This window comes from Phascolarctos cinereus, unplaced genomic scaffold (assembly GCF_003287225.1).
Source record: "Phascolarctos cinereus isolate Bilbo 61053 unplaced genomic scaffold, phaCin_HiC Scaffold_4;HRSCAF=312, whole genome shotgun sequence".
Lineage (NCBI taxonomy): Eukaryota > Metazoa > Chordata > Mammalia > Diprotodontia > Phascolarctidae > Phascolarctos > Phascolarctos cinereus.
In genome coordinates this window covers 325,782,274-325,802,359 of record NW_027555847.1, presented here as the reverse complement: position 1 = coordinate 325,802,359, position 20,086 = coordinate 325,782,274, and the positions used below count along the sequence as shown (strand labels likewise).

The 20,086-nt window shown below is 42.0% G+C and overlaps 1 protein-coding gene and 1 pseudogene across 3 annotated transcripts in view; both read left to right on the top strand.

Annotated features, from left to right (window-relative positions):
• Positions 1-20,086, top strand: part of MAST4 (microtubule associated serine/threonine kinase family member 4) — a 781,800-nt gene that overhangs the window by 105,661 nt on the left and 656,053 nt on the right. The gene's annotated exons all lie outside the window — the stretch shown is intronic.
• Positions 133-18,145, top strand: LOC110222302 (small ribosomal subunit protein uS13-like; annotated as a pseudogene).

Genomic DNA, 20,086 nt, shown 5'->3' with positions numbered 1-20,086 from the left:
CTGTCCATTGAGGAAAGCACTTGACAGGCTGCTATGTGATTTATCATGGTTATGGTGGCAGAGGATAGAAGAGCTGTCTGGGTGCCCCTGGTTATTGACGCCAATAATCCTTTCTAGCTCTGGCTTTCCAGCATGGTGGCAAAATTAGAAAGAGCAAGGTTAGTAATCAGGTGCTGAGGATAATGCAGGGTAAGAAGGAATAAGAAGGTCTATCATCTTAACAACCACAACTTTCTGTTTCTGGCATAGTTACTAGGGTTTTGGAGTAGAATTCAAGAAGACCTGGGTTCAGATTCTGCTTCTAGAACCTGCTAGCTCTGGGGGCAACACACAATCTCTTTGAAGTTGAGTTTCCTCATCTGTAAAACACAGGGGTTGGACTTGTAGATCCCCTTCACCTCTGTGTGACTGTATGACCTCACCTTTAAAGGTTGCTTTTAGCAGTAAATCCATGATCCTATGATATGATGGTCTTCCCACACAAATGATGTGCTTAGTAAATGTGGCAGGCCCCTGAAGGGATAATACGAAATGCCTTTAATGTTCTCATGCCCCCGTGGTCAACCCAAAGGTGGTGCTTGAGGTTTTGCTGGTTCTGTCTTTGGTGTTTAGGAAGCCCAGAATTTCATGGATGCTCTAGTTGCTTGGATGAGCATTGATCCTAGTCCTTCAGGTGAGAGGGGGGACCACCAGGGCTAAGCAGCTGCCCTGCTTTTGTGCTCTAACATCCTCCAATTCATCTGCCCTCCCTCTTCACCTTCTGGATACCCAGACTCTGACGTTTGACCTGATGGTACATTCTCAGGGGACCCATGGGCATTGCTCTACACCCAGCCCCTGTACCTGGGCTTTTACATCCTCCCTACTGTTGAATTCTTGTGTCTTATCTCCCCTAATTAATGTGAGCTCCTTGAGAGTAAGGATTGTATCATTTTATGTATTTGTGTCTCGAGTTCTTGGGATGGTTCTTGGTAAGTGGGGCTCATTCCTTCTTGGATGGGTAGAGGGAATTACCTTTTTCATGTTTCTGTTTTTGCTAATGATGCAATATAACTAATTGTGCAGGGGCCAGGCCTGTGACTTGGTTCCACCATTGCTAAGGAGCCTGGTAGCTTCTTTGCAATGGCAGTGATCATGAAGCCCTCCCTCTTTTTTTTTTTTTTTGGAAAAGGATGCATTTTAAAATTCATTTCATGTGCTGTTAGTTTCCTTTTTTTTTAATTATGCAGAGAAATCTACTTGTAAATCTTATTCCTAGACTGTTTGACATGATAAGATCCTTACATAGGAATTGCTGAAGAATTGTCCTGGGAAAACAAAACAAAACAAAAAAACCACTCTAATCCTATGATGCATGTAGCATACAATTGTGGAAACTCGAAAGGATCAAAATACTAATAGAAACACAAAAAATAATGAAAATATTTCACAATACTGTGTTGCTACCTGTAATACATGCTAAATACAAGAGTTACCATTTTTACCGTGGAAAGATAGCGCTGGCTTTGGAAAAGCCAGATTCAAATCCTGTCTCTGTTGCTGTTAGAATGACTTTGGACATGAGAGTCTTGGACTAGTTGGCTGCCAACATCCTTTACAATTATGTTACTATGAGTAATGCCTCCTTCCACTTTTCCTTTAACAGACACAACCTTTTGACCAGCAAGAGGGGATATCCTGTTATGTGGCTGTACCTATATGAGCCATCTCTGATAGGTGTAAGGCATTGTGGGTGGCCTTGTAAAACATTCTTCCTTTACTTTTTGGCCCTGTTGGGTCCCCTCCCTCTAGGATGCAGAACAGCAAGGGACCTGAGAGATTGCCCAGTCCTGTGCCCCTCTACCCTACTCTCTGCCACCCTCCCCTTTTTGCAGAATGCTGCCCCTTGCCAGGGGTCACACAGGAAGTAAACAGCAAATAAAAGATTTAGACCCATGTCTTCTGATGTAAATCCAGAGCCCTTTCTACTAGACTTTGCTTTTTTTCTACTCATCCTATTCTTCCTTGTGATATAGGTGTCTGTATATCTTAATCACCCCAACCCTCCCTTCACATCCAACCCCTCTCCAATGGACTATAGCCAGAAGATGGCTTTAAATAGCCCTATCTTGGCCAGGTAATGCTGGACTCATTGGTTTCCCTCAATCTGGTTTAGCCTGCCTGTTGAAACTGTTTACCAGGATGTAGCTGCTGTGTTTCTACAGCTTCTTGGAGCCACAGGTGAGAGTCGGGTGAAAGGTGGACATCAAAGGTGGATGAGCAGTCCTGAAAAAGGCAGATGAGAACATATTGAAGGTGGATGAAGGAGGCCCTGTAGAGCACATTGAAGGCACTAAGGTCATCATGTCCTCCTGACTTTTGTCTTGCCACTGGACTCCAGTGACTGTGGAAGAGGGTGAGGCTGATGACTTTGTGCAACTCTGTCTCAAATCCAGTTCACGTGCAAGTCAAGACATCACCCATGATGTCACTGGTCCTCTTGAAAAGAAAGGAAAAACAACAACAGTAATCCTGGAAAGAATACTTTGGCAATTTACCTATCATATAACACTTGTCCTCATCATCATTTAGTATTTATTAAGTGCTTCTTCTGTGACTGGCACTGTGTTCAGTAAAGGGGGGAGATACAAAGAGAGGCAAAAACTTAGTGCCTGCCCTTGAATGGCTCATAGTCTTTTGGGAGAGACAATAACCACCATGTAGATACAAGATCTATACAGGATAATTAGGAGGTAATCTCAGAGGGAAGACACTCAGAGAAGGACCAGAAAAGGCCCCTTGAAGAAGGTGTCACTTAAAGCCAGGAAAGCCAAGAGACCACCATAAGGAGGGAAAGAATTCCAGGTGTGGAAGACAGCCAGCAAAAACGTTGGGAGATGGAGAGCCATATAGTCTCCAGTGTGAGGAACAGCAAGGAGGACAGTGTTGACTGTCACATCAACCCATCTGTGCTCAGCCCTTGGCATACACACTGTATTTACCGCCCCCCCCAAACTGAATGATTTAAAACCTGTGTGGTCTATAAGGACTATTATTTTTCAGTGTTGTAGGGGTTTTTCCCCTTTTAAAGAGATCTTTTAGGAGTAAGGCTTCTATTTGGTTTTAGCTTTGAAGGTGTCACTTTTATTTGGATGATATTCGAGACATTAAGGTTTATGAGATTGGGCCTGGACTTGTGATTTCATTGGTATAGGAAACTCCCTGGTCAGCCAATCAATCAGTTACATTTATTAAATGCCTACTATGTGCCAGGCACTGGGGGATACACTGAGAGGCAAAAGACAGTCCCTGCCCTCCAGGGACTTACAATCCCCCTTACCGATGCAGGTCTTAGAGAGTTTCATAAAACATTGAGAGGTTAGGAGACTTGCCTAGGGTCACACAGCCAGTATGTGTCAGCGGCAGGTTTTGAACCCTTGTCTTCCTGGCTCTCAGGACAGCATTTTCTCTGCTATGCTACAGCTGTGTCTTATATAGTATATGGCCAAATAGCTTTTGGACATCTATTAATCTTCTAAGTTAGTGTTTCCTAAGCTAATTTAGCCACAGCATACTGGTGGTTGAATTAGTTTAACAGAATACCTAAATTCTGGTATAAAGGGAGATTATGTTGCCCTTATCGGTTTGCCCTTAGTTGTTTAAAGAAATAGAGTATTCTAATCAAAAGCAAACACTTCTGAGGAGGGGCAGGGTCAAAAGAGAGAGTAGAATAAATGGGGGATGGGATAGGATGAAGGGAAATATACTTAGTTTTTCACATAAGACTACTATGGAAGTGTTTTGCATGACTGCACATCTATAACCTGTATCAAGATGCTTGCCTTTTCAATGAGGGTGGGTGGGGAGGGAGGAAGGGAAAAAATTTGTAACCCAAAGGTTTAAAAATTAAAAAAATTTAAAAATAGAGTATTCTTGACCAAGTTTTTCTTTATCTCTTCTTTCTCTTTCTTTTCCTCCCTCACTGCTTCCTTCCTTTCCTCCCTCCCTCCAAAGCTCACTTGAAAGGGAAGGAGAATCCTTTGTCACATAAGCCTGTGCTGTGTGCAGTGGATTGCCCTTGACAGATTTGCTCAGTGGGAGAGGGAGACTCCTTGTTAATTAGTCTATAATTACAGGCTGGAGAATGCAGCCAGGAGGAATGGATGGCAGGCAAGAAGGGAAGACTGGGTGGGAAAGAGAAGGCGAGAGAATAAGGGAGGGAGAGAAGGAATAAGCATTTTAGGTAGTGCCTACTCTGTGTCAGTCACTGTGTTAAGAGCTTTTTACAAATATTATCTCATTTGATCATCACAACAGTCCTTTGAGGTAGATGCTACAGAGGGAAAAGGCCTGAGATAATCTGAGGGAAGGCAGGTTTCATGGTAAAGATAGGATTGTCTCTCTTGGCAAAGGGACTGCCAAGAATGGCAGAAGCAGTAGTGCCAAGGGGTAGCAGCTGCTTTGGGGAAAGGTAGCCGTGAGCTCTAAGGATACTCGGCCCTCTCTCTGTATCTGTGCCTGGCTCTCACCCCCCCACTTCTTTTGCTTTCCTTCTCAGCTTCTTCCACCAACCCTGACAACCAGGTCCAGGGGGTTCTGACACTTGACTTTTGGTGGCCCCGTTGTACGGCCACACTCAGGAACCCCTCACTCACTGCATCTCCCCTCGTCCCTGGGCAAAGCAGTTTTGTCCTGGCCGGTATGTGTGCTTCAAGCATGCACATTCAAGCTTTCTGTGCTTCTCATTGTTACACACATATATATATACATATATGTAATTTTACATTTAACATTTTGTAAGGAAAAAATCATTCAGCATAGAAATTTTCTCACAGAATAAGAATAATGGCTAACATGTTAAAGGTTTACAGAGTGCTTTACATTTATCGTTTCATTTAATCGTCCAAGTTGATTGGCTCGTAGATTGTTGTTGTTGTTTGTCCTTAGTTCTTGAAGAGGACCATGACATCAGGGACGTGATACCATGACTTTCAAGTGAATTGGATTTAAGTGAGGAAGGGCTGTACTAAGTCACCAGCCTCAGTTACTCCTCTGGAGCCATCTGGGCCAGCTATAGATCAGGATAACTGGAGATGGCCCTTGGCTCATAGGTGTAGAGCTAGAAGGGACCTTCATTCCCACTCTTACTTCATAGGTGAGGAAACTCAAGACCAGGAAGTTAAGTGACTTGTCTAAGGTCCCACAGGTAATGTTGGAGGTGGGATTTAAACCCAGGTAGTCTGACTCCACGGTCATTGCCCTTTCCATTGCACCATTCCAGGTGGGGAATAACAGGGTCCGTCGAACAGAGTTTGGGAAACGTTGATCTCAATCAATCAACCAACATTTATTAAATGCCTACTATGTGCCAGGCACAGTGATAAGTACTACCCTCAAGGAGCTTACAATCTAATGGCTTCTTAACAGTATAATTATCTGAGGTTTTTCACCTTCTTTATGAAAACATTCACACTAATTAATACTTATTGAAGCATAAGCTAAAGTCCATCTTGAGGACTCTAGAACCCAAATAAAGCAACTTCTTAAGTTTAGGGACCTTATTTTCTACGATTATCTAATAGAATCATTCATTTTGGCCTCAGAAACTTACTAGCTGTTTGACTCTGGGCAAGTCATTTAACCCTGTTTGCCTCAGTTCCTCATCTGTAAAATGAGCTGGAGAAGGAAATGGCAAACTATTCCAGTATTTATTTTGTTCTAAATAACTTTCTTAGTGGATAAGACTCCATTTTGGTATTTCCCCTCTTTGTAGAAACGTGGGCATCCCCTAGATGTGGAAAAAAAGCTTTGTGGTTTTTCTAATTGTGGTCACTTTATGTTTTTAACATGGTCACTTGATGTTCTGTCCAGTGTCAGTGAGGGTCTACTTGGGGGCAAGGATTACCTTTATTTCATCAGGGGAATCAAGTCCTAAGAGCCAGGGGGTAGCTTCTTCTATAAGCCTTCCCTGTTCTTTGACCTCATTGGATTAAAAACAACCATTTTTCAGCCTTTTCACTTTTAGAGTCAATATGGACCGTTGCTTGGTATAAATCTAAGCAGCGCATGTATGTTTAGGTCAGGATGTTAAAAGGGTGTGTTTCACTGTGTAAAACTCCTGGGCAGCTTCTGGTATTATTTTTGACATCAACTCCTAGTTCCCTTTAAAACTGGAAAGCTTAAAAGGCATTTTGCCCTGACAGGGAGTAGTCCAGTCCACTTCTGGTGTTTAGGAGATTCACTGGCATGCATTCTGTTTAATTCAGTTGTCTTAGTGAAAAATAACTGGGGGATGAGGGAAGCAGTAGTCGCTGAACCTGTGTTTGGTGTTGTCATTTTCTATTGCAATCTCCTTTTGTCCTCCTGGGTAGAGCTCATGAGCTCATTGACAGTCTCCTCGATGCCTGCAGCAAGCTCCCCCCTTCCCTTAATAATTAAAGAAGGAATGAGAATGTCAATTCAACCTCTTATGGAGAGTTAGAGAGAACCACAGATCTTGTTTTAGGGCAGGCCTTTCCCCTCCAGCTACTTTAAATCCCCTACTAATTCAGAGGCTTTATTTACTGAACAAACACAGAGATCATAGAACTACTGCTCTGCTTTTGGAGGAGCCTGCTTGTGTTGTTATTTTTACTGAAGTCAGTGATTTTATTTTATTTTTTCCCCACGCATGAATTCTGTGAGCTGTCAATGCCCATCTCTGTAAGAAAAAATAAGAATGCAGCATGTCCTAGTGAGATCACAAAAGCTTCTCAGAGAAAGCATGATTCAATTAATCAGCATTTATTAAGTACCTACTATGTGCTATGGGCAACTAGATGGCACAGTGGGTAGAGTGCTGGGCATGGAATTAGGAAGACTCATCTTCCTGCGCTCAGATCCAGGCTCAGAAACTTGCTACTAGCAGTATGAGCCTGGGAAAGTCACTTAACCCTGTTTGCCTCAGTCTCCTTACTAATAAAACAAGCTGGAGAAGGAAATGGCAATTTACTCCATTATCTTTGCCAAGAAAACCCCAAATGGGGTCATGAAGAATTGGACATGATTGAAATAACTGAACAACAACTACAACTGGTTCTAGGTTAAGATAGCCCCTGCCCTCAAGGAACTTGCAATCTAATAGAGGGAGACAATACATAAACAAATATATACAAAGCAAGCTATATACAGAATAAGTCAAGAAATATTTAACAGAGGAAAGGCAGCAGAATTAAAAGGGGTTCAGGGAGGCTGAAAAAGATGTAAAAGATGGGGTTTTAGTGGAGACTTAAAGGAAGACCGAGAAGTCGTTGCAGAATGGTCACCTCCAGAAGTGGAAGAAACCTAAATTACTCTTTAAAGATTTTAAATGCATGTGTCCTCAGTGACCAGCTCTCAGAGCATGGTCTTTGGCACAAGACCAAAGTCAGGGATATATCATAGGGGCCAGTTAGCTTTGCTCTGTTCCATAATCATAGACTACTTCCCTTGAGTCCAAATGCCATGACTACATTTTCCTAAAACAATTTAAAGAGATGGATGTTGAGGTCTTACAATTTATTAACTGTAGGGTAATAGACATAGGATTGGAAGGGATCCTGCTGTTATTGAGTCATTTCAGTTGTGTCCGACTCTTCATGACCCCATTTGGGGTTTTCTTGGCAGAGATACTGGAGTGGTTTGCCATTTCCTTCTCTAGCTCATTTGACAGATGAGGAAACTGACGCCAACAGGGTTAAGTGACTTGCCCAGGGTCACACAGCTAATAATTGTTGGAGGCCAGATTTGAACCTAGGAAGATGAGTTTTCCTGATTCCAAGCCCCATGCTCTATCTATTGTACCACAAGAGATCCTAGAGGTTATCTGTCCCAACCCTCTTAGTTTACGGTAACTTGCCCTAAACTACACATTCTCAGGCAGGCCAGGATTTGGGCCTAGGACCTCTACTTTTGTCTCACCGTACGTATTCAACAAGATTCTGAATCTTGTTTTCTTCCTGCACGGTATCTCTTGTATTTGTGTCCTCAGCACCTCTTACCTAGACTATTCCCACAGCCTTCTAGTTAGTATCCTTGACTCCAGTCTTTCCTCACTCCAAGGCATCATCATTCACACAGTTGCCAAAGGTTTTCCTGAAGTGTAGATCTAACCATGCACTCCCTTAATCAATCAGTTCCGATAGCTCTCTATTTTCTCTAGAATTAAATATGAATTCCTCTGGCTTTTAAAATCCTTCACAATTTGACCCTAAACCTATCTTTTCAGACTCATTATACACTGCTCTGCTTTGTGAACTTTCTGTGGTCCAACCTTCTCTTCCTCATACATGATGCTTCATCTGCCATCTCCAGACCTTTGCACCTGTAGGTCCCTCATGTCCTGCGCTCAGATCCAGGCTCAGAAACTTGCTACTAGCAGTATGAGCTAGTCTGGAATGCACCCTCTCATGACTTGTGCCTCATAGAATTCCTCACATCCTTCAAGATGACACTCCAAGTGCCACATTGTATATAATAAGGTCTTTCCTGATTCCCCAATTTCTAGTGCCCTCTTTCCTTAACTACCTCTTTCTTATCTATTCTATATGTATATTCATGCTGTCTCCTGTATTTGAATGTAAGCTCCTTGAGGGCAGGAATTATTTGTTTCTTTGTCCTTGTGTATCCATTGCCTGGCACAAGTAAGGTGCTTGTTGATTGACTCCATGATATAATACTCCAAAATTATGCAGGTTATCACCAAATTCTTTTAAAATCTATTTCCATGTAAATTTCTAAGATATAGTGTGAATTTTAAAAACAAGGTTTTAAGGCCTTTAAGATATAAAAAAGATCTTGCAAGTGCTAAAAAAGAATGAGTTAAATCAAAGATAAGCTGAAAAATGAAAATCGATTCAGTAACTTCAGCAATGGTAGTATTGAGAATAGTTTACTCAAAACAGGGGAGAAAAAAATAGTCCCCTGAATTGCATATGGAAGTTAAGAAAATATTTTGATTTGCTTATTGGTGGGTTTAGGACTTTGATATTTTGAGTATGCAGATTGCATTAATTTTAATATGTAGGAGATTAGATCACCTTTACCAATCAGAGAAGTGTGATGTGCATATCTGGGGCAGCTAAGTGGTGCAGTGGATAGAGTTATGGGCCTGGAGTGAGGAATACGTCTCTTCCTGAGTTCAAATATGGGTCAGATACTTACTAGTTGTGTGACCCTGGGCAAGTCACTTCACGTTGTTTGCCTTAGTTTCTTCATCTGTAAAATAAGCTAGAGAAAGAAATGGCAAACCACTTTGGTATCTTTGCCAAGAAAACCCCAAGTGGGGTCACAGAAGTCCAACATGACTGAAATGACTGAACAACAATAGAGAATTGGATCACATTCACCATTAGAAAAGTATGATGTGCATATCTGTAGACTAAACTGTAGCAAACATTGATAGTAATGTGTATGGAAAGTCAGAAGCTATGTGTTTCGTCAGCCAATGTTAACATTAGCCACCCGGCTATCATGGGATTCAAACAAAACATATTTTCTCAGTATAATTTTGCTGCTTAGCTGAGAAGTTGGCAAGATATGGTGGGAAAAAAACATTTGAAAAAACTTTTAGGAAACCAGGATTTAAGTCCCAATTCCACCATTCATTAAACATGATCTTGGGCAAGTTACTCATCTCAGGGCCTCAGTTTCCTCAAAAGTCAAGGGAATTGTACTACATTGATCTCTGAGCTTGATTCCTACTTTGTTATTTCTTGACAAATTGTTAATGCCACAGTTAATTTTTTTCCCTGTTACTTTGGCCTTGAATGTAGTAGGTATAATAAACCTCCCAGAAGTAATGTATTATGGAATACGTTACTCAGAACTTAGATTTCTGTATCCTCAGATTACCACTGAGAATAACATAAAACTTTGAAAAGAGTTGAAAGAATTGTGTATTTATAGATTACCTTCATATCTGCCTGATCCATACATGCCTTCCAATATTTGACTCCAGCACCAGGGACCAGATAGAAGACAAAGAATCCTGGGCCGTAACTGCTCCTAGCTCCTCTAATATAGGGGATAGTGTCCTTCCTGCCTTGTTTGGTATTGCACAGTTTTCTGAGGGCAGAAACTTAAGACTGTCTGCTTCCCACCAGGAATGTGGATGATCAATCAATTATTTATTAAGTATGTACTATGTCAATCAGTCATCATTTATTAAGCACCTACTATGTGTGGGGTACTTTACTAAATTGGGGGGGATATAAAAAGAGGTAAGAGACAGTCACTGCCCTCAAAGAACTTATAATCTAATGGGGAAACAATGTGTTAACCATTATATACAAAGCAAGCTATATATCGGATAAACAGGAAATAATTGAACAAGAGAAAGCATTGGAATCAAGGAGAGGAGGATGATTAGGGAGGACTTCCTATATAAATTTTGATTTTTAGTTAAGACTTAAAGGAAGCTAGCAGTGGCAAGTTAAGACATCACACTCAAAGTCATCTGTCCTCTTCAAGAACAAAGGACAAACATCGACAAAGGAAACTAGGGAGATCAGCCAGGCACTGGGAATACAAGTACAAAGAAAAATGAAGTAAGCCCTGCCCTCAAGGAACTTACATTCTAATGGAAGAGACACTAAGTATATGTAAATCTATATAAAGAGAATAAATATAAACACATCCACAAATTAAATACATGATAGTTTGGGAGAGAATCAAAAAAGATTTTGTGATGGTACTTGGGCTGCATCTTAATGAAAGAAAGGGACCCTGAGGTGGACATAAGGAGGGACCCTTCCAGGCATGGTGAGGGTTAATGCAAGGGCTTTAGAGATAGGAAACAGATTGTCGGTGCTCAGGAACAGGGAGAAGGCCAGTTTGGCTGGATCAAATAGTGTGGGGGAGAAAGAGTAAATATTTCATTTGATCTCCACTACAATCCTGAGTGGTAGCTGCTGGTTTTATCTCCATTTTAAAGATGAGAATCCTGAGCCTGAGAGAGATTAACTGATATTCCCAGCAACCCTGGCTTCTCCTGCCCCACTGACTCCATGCAGTTTACACACTAGGGCAGGTTATGCTTCCCAGGGAGCATCTGGCTTCCTTTTGCAGGTGCCCTTTTCCTTAGAGCTCACACACAGTGTTCAGTGAGGTGTTTGAGAATCCTCCAGAAGTTGGCATTTTGGATTATTCTAGAATTGGGGTTAACCTTTGGGTATCACAGACCCCTTCGGTTGTCTGAAGCCTGTAGATTCCCCAGAATATTGCTTTTAAATGCATAAAATAAAATATATAGCATTACAAAAGAAATGAATTACATTGAAATAAAGATGGGTTTTTATTTTCTCATCCATGTTCACAGATCTCTTGAAATCTATCCAGAGACTCCAGGTTAAGAACCCCTGCATCCTAGTGCACAAACCCCCAGCAGCAGGTCCCCTGTTTCCTGGGGCAGCTCATTATAAAGTGAGCAGTCAGGTGACCAACAGGGTAACCTGCAGCACAAAGGCTTGAATTCAGATTGTCCTGACCTCCAGCTGGGATAAACCATACTTATTGTGAACAGAGAATGAACCCAGCTAAGTCTGCGTCAGGAATCCCATCATCAAATTAAAACACATGTGTCTTATTGCCTGCAATTAAAGCATGTCTTATTTTCCTCGCTATGATCTCTTGGGAGAATTTCAGAGAGGGAGTTTTGCTGCTTCTAATACTAATGTGGCAGCTTGCTTTAAAAGACACAGCAGGGTGGCTTGATGTAGAAGGAAGGTCACTGAGCTCAGTTCCAAACTTCTTGTGAAAGCCATAGCGGGGCTATCTCTGAAGTGCCTTTTTCAACATTTTCCTATCAAAATAGGGTAGAGATCTGACTGCCATTCTTATTGTACTGCTCTCCAGCCAGGCCGTCTAGGAGGCCGATAATAATAATAAGGCAAAAGAGGGGGTGATGAGGGGAGCAAACGGGGAGGACCTTTCTATAAACTATGAAACCATAGGGGGAAAATAGTAGTTTTCTTATCTTTGAGCCACACTAGAGTGTTTTTTCCCCCTATTTTATGCTCTATTCTCAAAGAGCACTAGTTAATAATTCACACACAGTTACCAATTAAGTAGAAATTTCATTTGAAGCTGCATCAGGTTCCATTAAATGTATTTGGGAACTGAGCGCATGAATTGCTCCAAAAGTAGTTTGAGTATTATTAATATAGATATGTCTCTAACGACCAGCTGGGCCTGAATGTTTGCCTAAGAGGCTGGCTGCCAGCTGGTTTGCTCTCCGGTTGGTCACAGTGAATTGAGTGCATTTGCTGGTCATAGGCAGATAGGATTTGGGGTGTCATACTTGCTCTCTTGTCCTTGGTGGATGGAGCTGGTTTCTTGTTTGTGGGTTGAAGTGGGGCAGGAGGGAAGGGCAGAGAGGAAGGAGTCTGGTAGATGTAGTTGGTGTCAAGTAGGCTACTGACAGTGTTCAGGCCAACCATATGGTGCAGTGGTCTGTACTGGGCACTGTGAGAAACAAGAAGGAACTAGGGGCTATGTCCTTTAGGGTAGAGACAGTGGATAGAGCGATTGGTCTGGAGTCGGGAGGACCCAAGTTCAAATCTGACCTCTGACACTAACCAACTTTGGCCGAGTCACTTGGCCTCTGTCTGCCTCAGTTTCTTAACTGTAAAATGGGGATAATGATAGCACCTAGCTCCCAGAGTAAGTGAGGATCAAATGAAGTAATATTTGCAAAGTGCTTAGCACAGATCAGGTACTTAATAAATGCTTGTTCCCTTCCTTTCTCCCCCTTTAGGAGAAAGAGGACAAATAAATATGTTTACATACCTATTATATAGAGGTGGTATCATGTAACCTTGAGTTCAAATCTTGTCTCTGACTTATAGTAGCTGTGTGATCCTGGGCAAGTCATTTTACCTTGATGCACCTCTGGCACCTCCCTAGGACTTTTCTATTTTGTGATTGATGGTTGGATCTACTGGTAATTGAGGGAGTTTTCACTCTTGAGAGGCAGTGAGGCATGAAGGGGAGAGTCAGGAAGACCTGGGTTTAAGTTCTAGTTCTGATAAAACTCTTTATGTGATAGCTGGCAATTCACCTCATTTCCTGGGGACCTTAGGCAATTCTCTAAGACTTCAAGATAGAGGTCAGTTACACAGCTGTATCAGTGGAGGGAGTTTCTACCGTTCTCCACCCAAGAGGAATAATAGGTCCAAGTGCAAGTGATGAAAGCATACACTGTGAACTAGAGGTATGAGAGATTTACCCCCAGGTTAGGAGAGCAGCAACAACTCTATCTCTCTACACCTTTTCCTCATGAACTTGGAAAGGGCATAGGGGCAAACAAGTAAAAGGAATTTGGCTTCATTACTCTATCAGATAACAAATCTGGATGACCTGTCCCTGTGTTTAACATGTTTCAGTGTTTTATATGTTTTATGCATATGTGTTAAGTGTTTTATGTTTTTATAGGTTTTTATGTTTACATGTTTTATATATTTCAGTGGGAAAATGGAAGGAAGATAAGGGAGAAGAATCCACAAGGTTTTCTTGCCCCCAGGGATCAGAGTCTGGACGTGAACTCCCTTCAAATCTGGTGTTCAGATAATGTTTTTCTAACCAGACTCCACCCTAAAGTTGCCCAAACCTTATACCAACAATATTAATCCATTTACCCTTGAATACCTCTTAGCTTAACTTTTACTAGGGTGGCTTTCCTTTGCTGTCCCCCAGTGACCACCAAGGCCCCAAACTCTGGCTTCTCCTGCCCCACTGACTCCATGCAGTTTCTGTACTGGGGCAGGTCATGCTTACCAGGGAGCACTTGGTTGCATTTTGCCTGGTAATTTCCTCATAAAACTAACTGCCTTCGGTGACATTGTTCTACCTCACATTATTGTATTTGTGTTGTTAAGTAATGTTTAGGGACATCTGCCTGTACCTATACAATTACAAATGTTTAAAGGAAATTCTCTCTCCTCACCCTTCTGTTTTTTCCTATCTAGGAAAACATGACATAATGAATTATTGTTCTACAAAAGTTTACTTTTGGAATTGGCCAGCTGAGGACCTGGCTACTGAAAGGTTCATCGCCAGAAGATTGGTAACGGGAGGTGCTGATGCTGGTGACAGTTGTGGACCTTTATACAGTGTATTGTAGGTTTGAAAAGCATTTTATCTCTATTATCTTATTTATCATAGCAGCAGGCCTCTAAAGTCACAAGGGGCACCTCCTCCATGTCCTTTTGGCTGACTACTTTATACTCATATCAGGAACCTACCTAGGAGGAATTTCTGCCCTGAGGGCCCACTCTTCTAAACTGGTGATTACTTCTACTGGAGCTCTTTCAGGAAATCTCTAGCTGTGCCTCTTTACTCTTTCTTCTCTTCAGTCACCTCCTTCCTTTCCTTTTCTCCTCACCCTGGAACCATTGAATGATAATCAAATGCATTTTGTCATTGTTTTTTGATGGACCTACTCCCCATGGTGGTGGTCGGCGAAGTTAACAATATGTAACATGGATGTTGAAGGTAGAAGAACCCAGGAGAGCCCACCAAAGTGCAGCCCCTCTTCTCTATCACCCTTTCGTCCTTGGCTTTTGTCTTTGCTAAAATATTACATGTTTGTGTGTGCTCTAGTGGAATAATGGCTCAGATGAAAATCCTTCCTTTTATTTCTTTTGCTTGTGACCTTGAGCTTTCTAAGGAATTCTGTGGCAGCAAGGTATTCTGCAGGGCTGCTGGTAGCCCAGGGCCCGATTGTTCTTCTGTCTCCTCTAGTTGTTGGACAGGCTCCACTTTGTTCATACTATCCAACTCTTTGACCTGTATCATTAAGATCTTGCTCTCTGCCTCTCTCTATCTCTGTATGTCTCTTGTCTGAGTCTCTGTATGTCTCTTCTCTGTCTCTGTCTCTCATCGGCTGTGTCATTGTCTCCTCTGCACCCTGCCCTCCTTTCTATCTTTTCCTTCCTCAGGGTCTGGTGGAAAGCTCTTAAACATATTGTTTAGATCTTGATATCCCTCTGGTGCTATTGTGTGTTTTTTTTAGAAGTGGTAAAAGGAAAAAGAAATTCAAATATTTACATAGTTTTTCTAATATGATGGCTTTTTGAATTAGATTAACTTGATGTGCTCTGCCCAGTCGAATGTAAGCACTTTAAGAGTAGTAGGGATTGTTTCATTCTTTGTCTTTCTACCCTCAGGACTTAGCACAGTGCCTGGCACATAGTAGGCACTTAATAAATGCTTTGTGCATTGATGGTGTTTTGTCATCATGATTGCTCAACGAGGGGGAAAGATGCATCTGGCAGTACAGAAATGAGAGGTTTAGATTTCTAGGCTGTTGTTCCTAAGCAAATATATTATTGAATGTGATATTTTCAATCATTAACTCTCCTTTGTAGTATACCAGTCATATGCATCTTACTGCCAATAAATGAGTTTGGTTGTTGGCTAATCTGTAATAAAGGTTTTAGCAGATAAGTCGTTATCGAAGTCAGAAATAGCAGCTGTTACCCGCTACTCTAGGAAGTGCTAATGTCCCTTGAACGGGTAGACCCCAGACTTCCCCATTTTCTGTAAAGCTTTGTGCATACCCTTCAGCAAAACCAAGTGATCAACAGGCAGACCTGACCGAGCAGGTGAAGTGTGTTGGATACTGCCTGAAGGCTTCATGGTGCTGGAAAAGACCTTAGAGACCATCTTGTCCAAGCCCCATTTTATAGAGGAAGCTCCCAGGAAGAGTGGAAATGGCTTATCCAGAGTCACACAATAACTTCATATCAAACCTGTGACTAAAACTTACATTACCAGTACGCTGAATCATTGAACAGAAATGTTCCAAGCACCTATTGCATGTAAGGCACTGAGAGAGATAAAGTCAGAAGGGTTTGGGTCCTGTTCAAGAAGCCTGCAGTTTGGTAAGGGGCTACATAAAGATATAGTGTTTCTCTCCACCCCCTACCCCGCCCCCCCATTCTATTTAGCACATTATTTACTGAACATCTATAATGTGCAAAGCACCAGGCTAACATGTTGGAATTGCCCTGGATTAGTGTTAAATGGCAGATTTCTCCTATTTTATGCCAACTGCTAAAACATGGGGTTCCTGTAAAATGCAGAAATCATGGGTATAAATAAATGTCTGCTACAAAGGCGGCAGCTTTAAGTCTATTGCTTGAAGTGCTAAGAATATCTCAAGGAGACAGGCAAAATGTTGCATAAAATGTTGAAAAGTAATGAATTTGAGTATCCCATGGCTCTTTTTTTATGAATCTTTATAGCTCATTCATAAAGATTTTGGAAATTTGTAGCAGTTAGATTTTGAATTAGCAGTGGAGATCATCCTTTAGATGACCCAGGTAACCTTTTGGCCTTTTGGCCATAGGCCTATGCGAAATTTGGCACTGATTTAATTCCCTGCTTGGGTAGGACTTGAAACCTAATGGGAAATTGATATAGGGTTTAGTGCGAACTAAAACACCTGGGGGAAAATCAAGACAATACACTGATTCCATAGATATTTATTGTAAGGGTTTGATTTAGCTTCAACAAAATGTATTAGTGAGCTTCCTTGGGGACCCTTGTTTGAGATAGCAGCATGACACAGAGAGCTACCTATGTGACCTTGGACAAGCCACGGAAAATTTCTGGGCCTCAGTTTCCTCATTTATAAAGTGTGGGGGGAATTAGAGCTCCAGGAATCCACATCAATGATCCTAATTAATAAATTACTTATTTTAGACTGCCAGAGCATGTCAGCATCGAAGCGTGTGATACAATGCAAAAGTACAATGAGAATCTCAGAATTTGTAAGTTTGCCTTGTGCCCCCAAAGACATTGAAGTGTTAAGAATACCCCACGGAGACAGGCAAAATGTTGCTTAAAATGTTGAAAAGTAATGAATTTAAGTAACCCATGGCTTTTTTTTTATGAATCTATATGACTCATTCATAAAGATTTTGGAAATTTGTAGTAGTCGAACAATTTGAATTTTTGTCCTTATAGTAGGGGACTTCAATGTACATACTGACTTTACTGCAAATATCCTAACTACTTGGCTCTTCAAAGTACTCACTTCCCTTGAGCTACTCCGTTACCTCACCTCAGCCACAGACAAAGATGTTCATACCATCAATCTTGCTGTCACCCACTAATGTACCACCTCTGTGTTCAAGAGTTCCAAAATCTCCTCATCCAACCGTAGATCTATTGGCTTTTAAACCCTTTTGTCCACAATGTGACCTCCAATCTCTAGACCCTTCAGGTCTGTCCCAAGCCACCTCCCCTGCACTAACGACTCTTCTTATTTTGACCCTTTAGTGAACCAATTCAGCTCTCCAGGGACCTCCTCTCTTGTATCCCTAGCCCCCTTATGATATCATCTCAGCCTTGGTTCACTCTCATCATTATCCTCCCTTGCTCCTACATATGCTACTGAATGAAAGTGGAGAAAATCACTCAAGCGTTCAGACTGGGTCCACTGCAAATTTATAATACACAACCTTAACTGGGCCCTCACTGCTGTTAAGCAATTCTATTATACCTCCATTATCAACTCACTATCCCTTTCTCCACAGTGGTTCTTCCATCCTTCTCATCCCTCTTCAAACCTCCTGTAGCTTCCCTTCCCTCCACTTTCTCAATTGAGAACCTTGTCTCATATTTTGCAGAAGAAATAGAGGCTTTTCACTCTTCCAGAGAAGGCTCTCACACTGCTGTTGCAGCCATATCTCTTGTAATCCCCTAGAAATTCCAGCACATTTTGAGAGTGCTCAACACCAACATTGATGGATGGTGGAAAATAGCTTTTGCCCTCACAGCCATCAAGGGTGTGGGTCAAAGATATGCTTATGTAGTACTGAGGAAAGCAGACATTGACCTCACCAAGAGGGCTGGTGAGCTCACTGAAGATGAGATGGAGCGTGTGATCACCATCATGCAGAATCCCCGGCAATACAAGATTCTAGACTGGTTCCTTAACAGGCAGAAGTACGTAAAGGATGGAAAATATAGCCAGGTTCTGGCCAATGATCTGGACAATAAGCTACGTGAAGATCTGGAGCGACTGAAGAAGATTTGGGCACATTGTGGATTTTGGCACTTCTGGGGTCTCCGGGTCCAAGGCCAGCACACCAAGACTACAGGCTGCAGGGGTCACACTGTGGGCATGTCCAAGAAGAAGTAAACAAGTTCACTGGCCTTGTCTACTAATAAATAGTTTATATAAAAAAAATGGAGGCTTTTCACCATGACCTCCCTCTTCCCTTCTCTTCCTCATCTCCTATCATTTGGGTTCCTCCTGCCACTCTCTCCTCCTTCACCCATTTCACATGATGTAGTGGTTTTACTCCTTACCAAACCTAACCCCTCTAATTGTTCAGGTGATCCCATTCCATCCTGTCCCTTCCAACAGGTTGCCACCTTTGTCATCTGCATTCTCACTTATTTTCAGTCTCTCCCTGTCTTCTGGCTCATTTCCTACTGCCTACAAACATGCTCATGTCTCCCTCATCCTGGAGCAGGGAGGCCCTCATGTGATCGTTGCATTCTCTCTAACCATCACCCCATATTTCTTCTGCCCTTTTCAGGTAAACTCTTCCAAAAGGTTATCTACAATAGATGCCTCCACTTTCTCTCTTCTCACTCTCTTCTTAATCCCTTACAACTTGGCTTCTGACCTTATCATTCCACCAAAACAGTTCTCTCCAGAGTTACTAACCATTGCCAATCCAAGGCTTCAGTACTCATCCTTCTTGACCTGTGGAGCCTTTGACACTGTTGACCCTTCCCTCCTTCTTGATACTCTCTTCTCCCTAGGTTTTGGGACACCTGTCTCTGCCGGTTCTTCTCCTACCTATCTGACTGTTCCTTCTTTGTCTTCTTTGCTGGATCCTCATCCAGATGAAGACCCCTAAACTTTAGGTGTTCTAGGGTTCTATCCTGGGCCCTCTTCTCTTCTCCCTCTATTCTGTTTCACTTGGTGATCATATCAGCTCCTGTGAATTTAATTACCATCTCTGTGCTAACAATTCTCACATCTACCTATCCTACCCCAAGCTCTCTGATGCCCCCACCTGCCCCCAGTCTTACATCTCCAGCTGCCTATTACACATCTTGAACTGGATATCTAGATGACAACTTCAACTCAATATGTCCAAAATGGAGCTCATTATTTTCCCCTTTAAACCTTTTCCACTTCCTATCGCTCCTATTACTGTAGAGGGCAACACCATCCTCATAGTCCCATAACCCAAGAGTCAGCCTGGATTCTCCATTATCTCTCATCATCCTCCATAGCCAATCTGTTGCCAAGACCTGTCAATTTCACCTTTGAAGCATCTCTTAAATCCATCCCCTTCTCTCCTCTGACACTGCCACCACTCTAGGGCAAGCCCTCACAACCTCACACCTTGATTATTGCAATAGTTTGCTAGTGGGTCTGCCTTACTCAAGTCTTTCCTCATTACCATCCATCCATCTGTTCCTGTCAGTTCTTTACTCAGTAAACTACTGTGGCTCCCTGTTACCTCCATGATCAAATACAGAATGCTCTCTTTGACATTCAAAGCCTTTCATAACCTCGCCCCTTCCTACCTTTCCAGTCTTCTTACATCTTACTCTCCCACATGCAGTTTTCAAACCAGTTGACACTGGCTTCCTGGCTGTTCTATGAACAAGACACTTCATCTCTTTGGCTGCAGTGCTTTCCCTCCTTCGCTGTGACTACTGACCTCCGTGGCTTCCTTTCAGTCACAACTAAAATCCCACTTTTTACAGAAAGACTTCACCAATTCCTCTTAATTCCAGTGTCTTCCCCTCTGTTAATTATTTCCTATGTATCCTGTATATAGCTTGCTTTGTATGTATTTGTTTTCATGTTGTCTCCCCCATTGGATTGTAAGCTCTTTTGGGGCAGGGATAGTCTTTTGCCTCTTCTTGTATCCCTAGCACTTAGAACAATGTCTGGCACATAATAGACACTTAACAAATGTGTGTTGATTACATTGCGCAGGATGTGATATGTTTAATGTAATTGCAGTAAGGGCTGGATAAAGTGGAAGGAACATCCTACCTTTCTAACCCTATGAAAAGATTCTGCAGAGTATGGATTTGTGAGATGCTCTAT